This window comes from Grammomys surdaster, unplaced genomic scaffold, assembly GCF_004785775.1.
Source record: "Grammomys surdaster isolate TR1022 unplaced genomic scaffold, NIH_TR_1.0 437, whole genome shotgun sequence".
Classification (NCBI taxonomy): Eukaryota; Metazoa; Chordata; class Mammalia; order Rodentia; family Muridae; genus Grammomys; species Grammomys surdaster.
The window spans coordinates 72,770-85,662 of record NW_021604856.1 but is presented as its reverse complement, the minus strand read 5'-3'; the positions used below and the strand labels follow the sequence as shown (position 1 = coordinate 85,662).

General features: G+C 42.1%; 1 protein-coding gene across 1 annotated transcript in view; it reads left to right on the top strand.

The window, feature by feature from the left end:
* The window catches only part of Snx1 (sorting nexin 1), a 39,137-nt gene that overhangs the window by 827 nt on the left and 25,417 nt on the right, over positions 1-12,893 (top strand). The gene's annotated exons all lie outside the window — the stretch shown is intronic.

The window sequence follows — 12,893 nt, the reverse complement described above, 5'->3', positions numbered from 1 at the left end:
CGAGGGAAGACGCTGCCAGATCAATTACGTGGATCAGAGAGCTTTGTTTCTGTTAAAAGGATACATTAAAATGCTTGGGAACAGTTCTGTAAATGTGAAGGGAAAGACGCCCCCCATAATAAATATCTAGGTTTCAAATAAGAGCTAGCTGCTGGCAAAACAAACAAAGCCTCCTCGTCTTTCCGTGTGGAATGTCATGAGTTAACGGCACCAGGAGAGATGTTTTGGGCTGTTTTATGAGAACACTGACTCATACCATTTGGTACAGTTAGTTCCAGCTTAGAAACGGCATCAGTACTGAGTCTATGCAGTTATCTTCCTGTCTTGGTTATTGTTTCTCTTCAGAGTAGCTAATCAGTATCAGACTGAATTAACTAGCTTTAAATTCTGTATACAGCACGTCTGAAAACTTGGAGGTGCTCCTTATGTCCGAAAAAGTTTAGGTTTTGGAGGCATTTCTTACATGGCCATAGTTAGAACTTTACTATGTTGAGAAATTGAAGGCCATAATGCCAGCTCATAAAGTGGTTGCTGGTGCTAATAACAGCAAATTGTCTAATGATGTCTGTTACTTTGAAAAAGAATAACTTGCCGCTAATGTAGTCTTTATTTCTGTTTAAGTATCTTTTTATACTTACTCTCATAAATCATGGAGAAAGCTACTGTTAGTAACTTCTAGGGTGATAGATAAAATACCTGGAAGTTGAAACTGGCACCGAGGAGCTGTGTCTAGAGTTCTCAGTGAAATGCAGGAAGCTGTGATTTTATTGACCTCATCCAGTTAGTTGATGGAGGCATGATACTTGTTAAGACTGTAGAAATCTCTTACTTTCTTCCCAAAAAATGAGAGAGGGAAAGTCAGAGTGACTTTGCTCTACCACAGAAAACAGGTGCTGGGGTCAAACCCAGCTCTTTGCCAATGCTAGGTGTACATTCTACCACTGAACTATGTCCTCAGGAGCTAGGTATCTTTAGATTTGATCCAGAATCAAGAAACCAAGGCTTCACTAAATGACTTTATTAAGCAACCATTAGTTATAAATTATATTTTAACAAATGCTTTAGTTGTGAGAGAAAGAATATAGAGGATTGCAGCACTTCTGCACAGTTATAGTTAAAGGAAAACACTGAAAAATTAAGAAATTCAGTTGAGCCTATTGGCTCAAACCTATTAATCTCAGCTACACTGGACCTGAGGCAGGGGGCTCTGTCACAAGTTCAAGGTCAGCTTGGGTGCAGAGAAAAAAAGAATACAAAGAGAAGGCTTTGAAGTCTGATGCTAATCTAGACTGTTTTCTTGCTTATTTTAACTTTGATTTTTGTTTTGTTCTTATCATTAGAGATAAGTTTTCAGGTAGCCAGAGTCAATCCTCCTGCCTCCACCTCTGAGTGGTAGGATAAGAGTGCTCCACCAAGCTCAGTTTTGCTAGCTTATCTTTGGACAAAGTATTCTGTTAGCTACAGTTCTTCATTTCCTGACAGAAAGAAAAGGTAAGTGTCTTGGTGTGGTAAAATCCCAACACTTGGGAAACTGAGGCAGGAGGATCAAAAGGCCACCTTGGACTTCATGGGACATTGTCTTAGGAGACTAAATAAATAAATAGGGATTTTAGAATCCTGATGAATGAATGGGCAGAGTAAAAGGGATGTGGTAGAATCATACTCACACACACACACATACACACACACACACACACAGAGCCCTTTAAATAGAAGGGTGCTGTATTTACTACTGTTTTTATGAAGGTTAAGTTAGGATGTGAAATACTTTGAACAGTTGTTTCTACACAGTAAACTAAACTGTTTTAGAGAGCTTGGGCTGTTTTTGTTGATAAGGGTTTCAGCAGTCAAAACTCTCAGAAAACTGAATGAGTTAGAAAAAAAAAAAACCCAAACTAGTTAATAAAATTGATTTGATCAGCTTAAAGTCATCCGAGTAGGCAGTTGACTACTTCAGTGGCTTCCTATTGTTTTAAGTTGGGGTGTGTTGGGGTGTGGGGGGGAAGGTGGGGTCTTGTGTATTTTATTTAAACATTCTGCCATTGAGCTACATCCCAGCCCAAGTTAACCTTCCTATTGTGATTTGTTAACATTGTAGAGGCAAAGACATGGCCATGAAGGTATTGGAAAGCTGAGACGTGTAGCATTTAAACTCATTCACGGTGTGCGTGTAATGTTCTGGACAGCTGCTGCTGTTAATTATCTCATCTGCTCGTTTCTGCAGCCAGGAAGCTGTGTCAGTACAGTAATAAAACTGTGGTTTGTAATCAAAAGATAGGCCCATGAGGTACAGCTCAAAATACGTGTGCCATTCAGTTGAGTAGGGGATCCTGAAATCAAAAGAATGCTAAAACAAATTAGAAGTCATTCATAGAAAGTCTGAATCCAAATCTTTGATGTCGACTTCAATCCTGATCTTCAGTGAAGCTTTCTTCTAGAATAGGGTTGCTCTGTCAGTGAAACAAGGGGCTGAGTTAGAGCCATTGGCATTTTAAATTCTTGACGTTATGTTCAAAAGATGGAAAGCTGCATGCAGGTTTTCCCGCCACACATGGCTTCACTGGTCAGCTTACTGTAAGCGAAGGGCTCACACAGAAGCAGATAGATCCTTTGTTCTCCAAAGACTTATCGGCTCATCTCTCCAGCAGCCTGCCAGGACCACAGCAGATTTCTCTTTCAGATAAAAAGGGAGAAACTCTGGTGACTTTTCTTATGCTGAGAGAAAGAAAGAAAATATAGAGAACAGAAGTCACTGGCTTAGATTTTGGCCAAACGTCAAACGTCAGTGTCTTTATTTCATTTTATGTCAAGCCAATTAGGATTTTTTTTTTATTACTTTCTTGTGAACTAAACCCTATTGACTAGAGAAAGGTCTGGGAAAATAACATGGGGTAAAGAAGGAGTGGCAAGGAGCTAGAAAAGGCGCTGAACAATTTGTTTTTGATTAGTCTAATATTACTTATAGAGCCATGTGCAAATGCTGAGTGTCTGTAGTCCCCGCCCTTGGGAGGCTGAGGCAAAAGGTCACAAGTTCAAGGCCAGACTGCTATATAGCAGACCACTGCTACATAGCAGACCCTGTTTTAAAATAAAAACAACAAAAGACTTATTTATATATGCCTTCTTGTATTTAAAATTAATAAGAGAGTATAATGAGCTGTTATAAACTTAAATGTTTAAAAGTCTTAGATAGTAGACCAGCAAGATAAAGGTGGCTGCTGACGACCCTGGCAACCTGAGTTTGATTCTAGGCACCCAAGCAAGAACTTACTCCTGAAAATTACCCTCTGAGTTTCTCTACATATGTGTTACAATGCACGCACACGCACGCACGCGTGCACTAATGTAATTTAAATTTTTAATTAAAAAAAAAAGCCACAAGGCCAGCCTGGTCTACAGAGTGAGTTCCAGAACAGCCCGGGCTATAAAGAGAAACCCTGTCTCAAAAAACAAAACAAAAAAAACCAAAACAACAATAAAAAAAACAACCCTTGGGTAGCAGTGCCTCTTGGTTAACAACTAACATTTAAACAGGAAAGAACATGGATTCTTTAGAATCCAGCCCTAATGACCAGGCAGTGGCGGCATACGCCTTTAATCCGAGCACTTGGGAGGCAGAGGCCAACCTGGTCTACTGAGTGAGTTCCAGGACAGCCAGGACTACACAGAGAATCCCTGTCTCGAGAAAAAAAAAAAAAAAAAAAAAAGAATCCAGCCCTAAATCTGTGATTAGTACAGGATGTATCTTGAGGTTGGGGTGTATGCAACTTTAACAAAGACTGTGACAAAAGCTAATAAAGTTAATCATGTTTTTATTTTGTATATTCACATAGCTGCAAAAGAGAGGTTCATGTTTTTATTAGACAGATCTGAAACTCTGTACCCATCAACAATACCCACTCCTCTTTTCATTTCTAGTCTTGTTTCTGTGGGTATCATTCCAGCCCAAGTTCTATGAACTTTTCCTTTGAGCCAGGGTCTCCATGCATTACCCAGGCCAGTCTCAAACATGTAGGCTCATCTTACCAGACTGATCCTTCTGCCTCAGTCTCCTCAGTAACTGGGACCACAGTCGTGTGTTACTGTGACAGTTTATATGGTTTTTATGAACTCACTATTTTTGTTTTGTTTTGTTTTGTTTTGTTTCTGAGACAAGCTCTCATGTAGCCTAGTCTGACCTCTGGTTCTACAGCTGAGGATGGCCTTGAACTTCTGACCCTCTGCCCCTACCTCTGATTGTGACCATTACAGGTCCCTCATACAAGTATAATCCTAGCAGTTTGGTTTGGTTTCCATTTTGTTTTTGTGATAGCTTTATGAAGTCCAGGGTACCCTCAGTCACACGCCGTCCTGCTGTGACCTGAGTGCTGGGATTACAGGCATGCAACACATGCTGTCTGTAAGTGTCCTTTTGTGCAGGCTTATTGTGCTAAGGATAATATCCTCAAGGTTCATCCTATCAGTACTTTATTTAGGATGGATAATATCCATCCTGTATCTTATCCTTTTACCCATTTATATGCCATTAGACACTGGGGTTACATTTTGGCTCTTATGAAACGTGCTTCTGAACAAGAGTGTGCAAACATAGAGCTCCTCTTTCACTTCTTTTAGATCTATTCCTAGTAGTGGGATTGCTGGATCATATGGCGACACTATTTTTAATCTTTTTTTTTTAAGAACTTCTATGTTTATACCATTTTACAATCCCAACTCAGCTCTTTTTCAACCTTGAGTGCATAGAGAATAACTTCTTTCAATCTGGACAGAATTTGGAAATTTTACTTTTACAAAAAAGGAAGGAAGGAAAGAAGGAAGGAAGGAAGGAAGGAAGGAAGGAAGGAAGGAAGGAAGGAAGAAAATATGAAAAGAGTGATCAGTTTCCCTGATCAGTGTTTTAATTCTGTAAAGCATGCACATGGGTGTTCCACCACATTTAGCCTGTCTTCAATAAATTTGTAAGTATATATGTGTAAGTTCATGTGGGAGGGGTGGACTTGTATGCACACATGTGTGTGCACGTACGTGTGTGTGGGGGGTATCCATAAGTTAAGATCATTCATTATTCCTCAGAAGTCATCTATCTTGTGTTTTTAAACAGTTCTCACTGGGACCTGGCACTTGCTGACTAGACCAGACTGATTGGCCAGTAGCTCCAGGGATCTACCTGCCTCTGCCTCCCCAGCACTGGGAAGACCAGTGTGCCACTCTGCCCAGCTTTGTAGGTGGGAACTGAGGATAGAACTCAGGTCCTTATGCTTACAGGGGAGGCATCTTACTGGTTCACCTAGCTCCTTAGCCCCCTTGAGTAAATTTATTTTTTTCTCTAAAGGGAGATATTTCTTTTCCATATGTGTACATGCCTTGGAGGGCACACTTATGTGTATAGTGGGAGGTTCATGTCATGCCTGGCTTTTATGTGGGTGCTGGGGATTGAACTCAGGTCCTCTTGTTTGAGTGGTAGGCACTTTACCAACTGAGGTATCTCTCCAATCTTCCAGTAATATCTTGACACAAACCCTACTTTGGCCTTTTCTTTTTTTTTTCCTAAAAATGATGGTGATGATGGGGGTGGTGGCCTGGGTGTGGTTGTCAGAGGACAACTTTCAAGTCAATTTACTTCTACCACATGATTCAGGGGATCAGAGTTGGGTCTGTCAGGTTTGTGTGGCTCGTGCTTTCATTTGCTGAACCGTACCTCCAACCCTCCTCTCTAGTTCCAACAGGATTTCTGATACTGAATCCTTTTATTTTTTAGACAAGATCCTGGCCCTGCCACTTTCTCTGCAGACCAGGTTGGCTTGTAACTCAGAGATCTACATGTCTGCCATCCTCGTGCTGAGATTAAAGGCGAGCACCGCCGTGCCCTGCAATGAGCATTCCGAACTAAAGGTGTATTGTTTAGTTTAGTTTATAGTTCAACCACTTAGAACTCACAGTACTAGATAGTTACAGGTAACTTTCTTTGTAAAGCTGGATATAGCAGTACTCGTCTTCTCAGGGTGGAGAGAGAAGGGTAGGAAGCTCAAGGCCAGCAGGGCTATGCAGAACTCTGTCTCCAAAGGCAAAAGAAAGGTTTCTTGTATGTCGTGGCTTCTTGTGGGAACACAGTGCTTCAAACCATGTGATGAAATGTGGTTTGAACTTTAGAAGTTGGAGGCCAGGCGTGGCCTTTTAGTTCTAGCAGAAGCAGGAGGATCTATGATAAATTCAAGGCCAGTTTGGTCTAGAGCAGTGGTTCTCAATCTTCCTAATACTTCAATCTTTTAATACAGTTAATAATAATAATAATAAAGTTCAGAAGTTGAAATTCCACATTCTGATAAAAATTTAGTTGAAGGTAGCAATGTGCAATTCTATCAAAGCTTCATCTTAGTGATCTGCACAAATAATTAACAATCATATTTTTCTGAAGTATAAAGACTTCATAGGTTGCTGGGCATGGTCTTGCACCTTTAATCCCAGCACTGAGGAGGCAGAGGCAGGTGGATCTCTGTGAGTACGAAGCCAGGCTAGTCTACATACAGAGTGAGTTCTAGGAGAGCCAGGGCTGTTCCACAGAGAAAGAGAGACAGAGAGAGAGAGAGAGAGAGAGAAAGAAAGAAATTCTCTTATATATGTTCTGGCACTTTACCTAGTTTTCAGCATTATAGAGGCAGTAGTGAGAAAGTACTTGTCGGGGAAGAGAGAAGGACTTTTCCAGATGACTAATAAGAACCCAACCTAAATTTTATTTAGAACTGATGTATGGAGCTTGTGAGAACTAACAAAGGCTGTGGCCAGACTTCTAGTCTCTGAGGGGCCTCAGCCTTCCTGCTTCCTCTGTGTCAGGTCAGCTCCTGTGACTTGGCCATTGGTAGCTGGTAAGGCTAGGAGCTGGGGGATGAAGTTCCCCTTCCTGGGTCCTCAAAGCTTCTCAGCACTTTAAAGTGACTTTTGGCATGAATAAATCATGGCTAGCTGCTGCAGAGAGTAGTCACAAGTACGTCATCTCCAGAAAAAAGCCTGTTGCTCAACTGTTCTGGCTCAGGCTTTGCTTAGTCAGATAGCCAGCTGGGGCTTCTTCACTCACTTCAGGACAGATGTGATCTGGGTTTGCCTTCTCCATGGAGGAGCTGGTCCACCCTTTAGTTCTGATCCTCCTGTGGTTGTCCTAACCCAGAGGTGACTGGTTTGAAGTGAGGAGAAGGAATTAGAGTGGGAGTGGAGCCGACTGTTTGCAGCTCTGTCTCAGCTGACCACAGCAGCCTTTGTACTCGGAGATCTCCAGTGGCCCTGTTCGTGATCTTCCTTAACTAGCAAAATGGCAGACTTCAGGCTCCTTCCTCACCCTTCCAAAGGCCTTTTCCTTTGTTCTTCTGCTCTCTTCAGAAGTCCTTCACTTCTGTGTGTGTGTTTTGGACTCATTGTGTAGACCCATTCTCAAAGCAAAATGCTTTAACATATAAAATATGTAAGCTCACAAAGGAAACCACTTATATTAGTAACATGTACTACTTTGTTTTTTGAAACAAGGTCTCACTATACAGCTCAAGGTGGCCTTGAATTTAGGACAGTCCTCCTCCCTCAGCTTCTCAAATACTCAGCTGGTAAGCATGAAACACCATACCTAGCTTAGCATAGCCATTTTGATGATTTAAATAATAAAATCTAGAAATCTAGTTAACTACCACAATGTTTAAATAAAGACAAGCACAAATGATATTTCAGTATCTGTAGGAATTGCATCATACAAAAGTACCTATTGTTGGGTTGCGGGTTGTGGGTCACTGGTGACGTGCTTGCCCTATATAGGTAAGATTGTGAGTTCTACTCCCAGTACTTAAAACAAAACCAAAAACATTTAGTGTGTTTTTGTTGTCATCTCAACTACTGTTGTTGCAATTATGCCTTCCTTTATGAGCAAAGAAAATGATACATTATGGCCAGAGGTTAGGGAAAATAAAATTGTGATTTTATTCCTGTCCAAGTTCAGCTGCCACCACCCTTGGAATTCTATGGCTTGTGAGGCCCAAGGCTGGGGGGAGAGAAGCTGCTAAAGCTATGAGAGAAGGTAATACCGTGAAACGTTTAAATTAGCTGTTCAGTTATTTACCCAGTTAGTAGACGCACCAAGATGCCAAGGGACACAAAATGTTCATTTTCCCAAGTACAGGTATTAGCCACTGTTAAACAGGATTCTGGGAGAGGAGCCATCTACAGATATTTGCCCCTAACACCTTCAGAAGGGAAGGCAGCCCCATTGGCATCTTGATTTTTGCCTAGTGCTCCCTATACAAACTCTGATAGGAAGAAAGAATGACAAATTTGCACTGTTAAACTGTTGAATTTGTGACAGTTTGTTGCTACAAGTAAGACTATACTGACGCCACCTCATTGATTTTTCCATAGTCAGGTTGACAAGGGGAGCAGCTTTCATGGGAAGGATGACTCCGAGGCCTGTGACAGGGATGTGGCCCCTGGCGTTGGTGTACCCCTGGCTGTTCTTTCCGTGTTAGAGCAGAGTGAAGGCACAGCTTCTTGGTTCCTTAGCCTTAGTTAGTTAACGCTCATTTTGTCTTTAAAAACTAAGTCCTCTAGTCCTCCACAGGCGTGTTAACTTAGCACTGAATTGGGTTGGGTCTATAAGTACAATTGGGGGTTGCTTTTTTATGCAGTGACCTAAATGTATCATATTTATGTATGTGTGTGTGTGCACATGTGTATACATGTCCACTGCCAACATGTGGAGGTCGGGACAGCTGTCAGGAGTCAAGCCTCTCTCTCCACCGTGTAAATTTCAGGGATTGAACTCTTGTCCGCAGGCTTACACACCTTTACCTGCTGACCCATCTTTCCAGCCCAGGTTGGGAGTCTTTGACACAAGCTTTTAAAATCTCTTAATGTAATTCATAGGTCCTATGCAGACAAAGAGAAGTTAAGCAACAAGAGGAAGAATCACAACTGCTCACCTCATGGGAAGTTGCCTGGAATCCCAGCAGTGGTTTTCAGTCCAGACTGGCCACATCAGCTCTGAGGAGCCCACACCCACTTCCTAAGCTCAAAGCATGCTCATGGCCTGTGCCTGAGAGTTTGAGGCTGATACTTGTTAAGAAATACCCATTTGTTCTAAACAAAAGTGCTCGCTCTAAGATTAGCATCGGCCCATTTCTCTGTTCTTATTGTAATAAGCTGGAGCTTTTAGACAGGCTTATCAGTGGAACCCCCTGCTACCAGCCAAAAGGAGTAAGCAGGCGTTGGATGTCCTAGCTAGGAACCCTATCTGCCAACAAACGAGAACATTGCTCTCATATAAGAAGGGCAAAGGGAGACAGCAGGAGAGATAGTTTCCCTGGCTTTATTTACTACAACTACTATTTTCGTCTGTTGCCCAGAATTGCTTCTTCTTTTGAAGGGATGGGTATCTGTAACTTACTGTCATGGAGCTAGAATGTTTTTGAAACAGGGTCTTTCCAAGTAGTTGAGTCTGGGCTTGAACTTACTGTCCTCCTGCCTCAGCCCTCTGCGTGCTGGCGTGACGCAGCAGCAGCAACTGTCAGCCTTCAGGTCACCACCCCTTTGGGAATCAGACAACCCTTTCACACGGTTGTATATCGGGTATTTATATTATAGTTCATAACAGCAAAACTACAGTTAAAAGTAACAACAGTAGAAAATAGTTTTTTTTTTAAAGATTTATTTGTTTATTATATATGAATACACTGTAGCTGTCTTCAGACACACCAGAAGAGGGCATCAGATCTCATTACAGATGGTTGTGAGCCACCATGTGGTTGCTGGGATTTGAACTCAGGACCTCTGGAAGTGCAGTCAGTACTCTTAACCACTGAGCCATCTCTCCAGCCCTAGAAAATAGTTTTATGATTGGGGTCACCACAACATGAGGAATTGTATTAAAGGGTCAAAGCATTAGAAAGTTAGGAACCACTGGATTACAGAGCTGTGTTACCATGCCTGCTTACTAAAGTCTTAAAAGGATGATTTAAAAATATAAAGCATTAGTATTGGTTCTGCTATTCAGTGTAATATGTGTCTCTCCCTTCTCCAAAAATAAGTTCATCTTAGACTTTTACCTGTCCAAAACTAGCTTTCTTTTTTTTTCTTTTCTTTTTTTTTTTTTTTTTTTTTTGGTTTTTCGAGACAGGGTTTCTCTGTGTAGCCCTGGCTGTCCTGGAACTCACTCTGTAGACCAGGCTAGCCTCGAACTCAGAAATCTGCCTGCCTCTGCCTTCCAAGTGCTGGGATTAAAGGTGTACGCCACCACCGCCCGGCCAAAACTAGCTTTCTTAAAACAAAGTTTTACACAAGTTAAAAGTTAGCTTTTGGAGGCTGGTGAGATAGCTCACAGATTATGAGCAGATATTGCTCTTGAGGAGGACTTGAATTTGGTTCCTGGAATCCGTATGGGTAATTCCTGCTCCAGGGACTCTGATGCCTCTGGCCTCCACAAACTATACTTACAAGCCCATACCAACACACAGACACAAAATTAAAAATAAAAACAATCTTAAAATTTTTGAATTAGCTTTTAACCTTAGATATAACATATGCAAACTGTTGCAATACCTGGGCAGGTTATATTTTGAAGGCAAGCAATTGTAGCCCTCTTTCACCATGTCTCCTCCACCAGCATACTGCGGAGACGCCGTGAACATGTGTGTCCTCCTTCTTTTCTTAAAAACGGTTCTGGCCCAGTTTGGTGTCATGCACATTTAACCTTAAAACTTGGGAGATGGTTAGCCAGAGTGTTGTGGGTTTGAGGACAGCCTGGGCTACGTAGTAAGACCCAAAGGTTTATCGCTTTCTTTTTTCTTTTTTTTTTTTTTTTTTTAAGTGACTTTGTTCAGTTTGCTCAGTTTTTTTGTTCTTGGTTGTAAGTTAAACTTGAGATCATTATTATGCTATGAAAATGAAGGCTACCTGTACAGTAGGGTCTCCTCAGTAAGGTTAGTTTGTTCAATAACAATACAACTCAACGGAAAATAGTGTGTGCGTGTGTGTGTGTGTGTATGTGTGTGAGAGAGAGAGAGAGAGAGAGAGAGAGAGAGAGAGAGAGAGAGAGAAATTGACTAGAGTGGCTGCTGGCTAGTAAGCTCCCAGGATCCTCCTGTCTCTGCTTGATCCCCACTGTCCTTAGCTTTTTAAGTGTGTGTTGAGACTCTGAAGTTGAGCCCTCATGCCTGTGTGGTCAGCACTTTATCCACTGAACCATCTCCCCAGCCCTGAAAAAGATGTTTGTGAATGTAATATAAATGCACATATACACATACTTACTGTTACAGAAGAGCTACAGATGAAGATTAGAGTAGTAGTGTGGGACCTTTGTTCAGTTGTCCGGAGCTCAGCCGGGAGTGTCGTGTGTGTGGGCCCCAGGGAATCAGTGAGAGCCTTTCTCTAGTCTCCAGGGTACTTGTTACCTGGCTCACTAATAGCACAGATCTTGTTTCCATCACACTTAGGTCGCGGCTTATGGGCGGAGGGAGAGGGGCAGGTAGTGGATCTCTGGTTGTCTCTAAGTAGCTTTTTCATCTGGACCTGTATAGCTTGATTAGCAGAACGAAGACAAACTGCTGTTCTAATGCTACTTCCTAGAACAGTCTTAATCTTGAGCCTTCCAAGATCAGGTGGGAGATCAGAAGTGGAGAGCCAGGTTTATTCATCTACCTATCACAGGGATAGATTCTTTTGGATTTTTAAAAAGGAAATTGTAACAGGGCCTTTCATATTGCTTTTGTTTCTCCTGTAGTCCGCTTGTTCTGGTGCCTCCTGAGTTTGAGCTCCCTGAGTTTTTCTTTGAAGAGGGCTGGTGCCATAGGTAAAGAAGTTCAAAGAGCTAAGGTGGGCTTCTGAGCTCGCCTTGAGTGAGCATGAAGGAAGGAGGCAGCGTCTGGAGGGAGGAGGCCAGGCTGCAGTGGTTGGAGGCAGGAAGTACTAGTTTTGTTTTCATTCTGTTTCTTTGTCTTTGGTAGTTCTCTTTGGTTCTTTACAATTGAGAGGAGCTATAGGAGGTGCCACCTTCTCTGACAGGTTAGTATAATGTCTGACATCTACCACTGAACTGCATTAGCGCAGAACAGCCCAGGAAAGGCATGATTTGCTAATACAAACCAAATGCAGCTGAAATTTTCTTTCCTTGAAAAGGAAGGCCCAATATGGTGAGGAAGCTGTTTGCATGAGAAACTCAAGAGTGTCCCAGAAGATCTGTCACTTCACTTTGTTCTGGGTCCGAAAGGCCTGTTCAAGGAACAAATGCCCTCAGATTTGTTAAGGGAGTGTTTTAGGAAAAGTTCCTTAAATCAGGTCTTTTAACTGCCTTCGCCTTAGGGTCTAACTTCAAAGCCCTGCAGTAGCATAAACTGGCTTTCTGTAGATGCATGTGGCACAATCCAGCTTTGTTCACTCTGGTGCCTGCCTGGGGAGCTTCCCTACTCTTGTTTGTGACTCTGCCCTGAGCTTTAATAAAAGCCAAGGACTGACTGCTTTTTCATTATGTGCCTATTAGACCAAGCATGACTGGGCTTATTCTCTAGTCTACCATAGAGTGTGGCTAAAATGTCTGTCCATGTAAAACAACTGTACCTGTAAGCAGCATTAGACAGAAAGTGTTTTGTCTCCCTGTGCCTGTCAGGTGAGTTAGGATAGCTAAGCTCGTTAATAGTTTAGCCAACATGACAAAGAAAGCCTAGGATCAGAGCTTGAATTCTGAACTCCAATGTGATGTCACTAGAATATGCCCTGTCAGCAGTTGAAATAAAAAAGGTCATCAGGCTGGGTATTGTGGCACACACCTTTAATCCCAGCACTTGATAGGCAGAGGCAGGTGGATGGATCCCTGAGTTTGAGGCCAACCTGATCTGGCTACACAGAAAAACCCTATCTTGATACTCCACCCT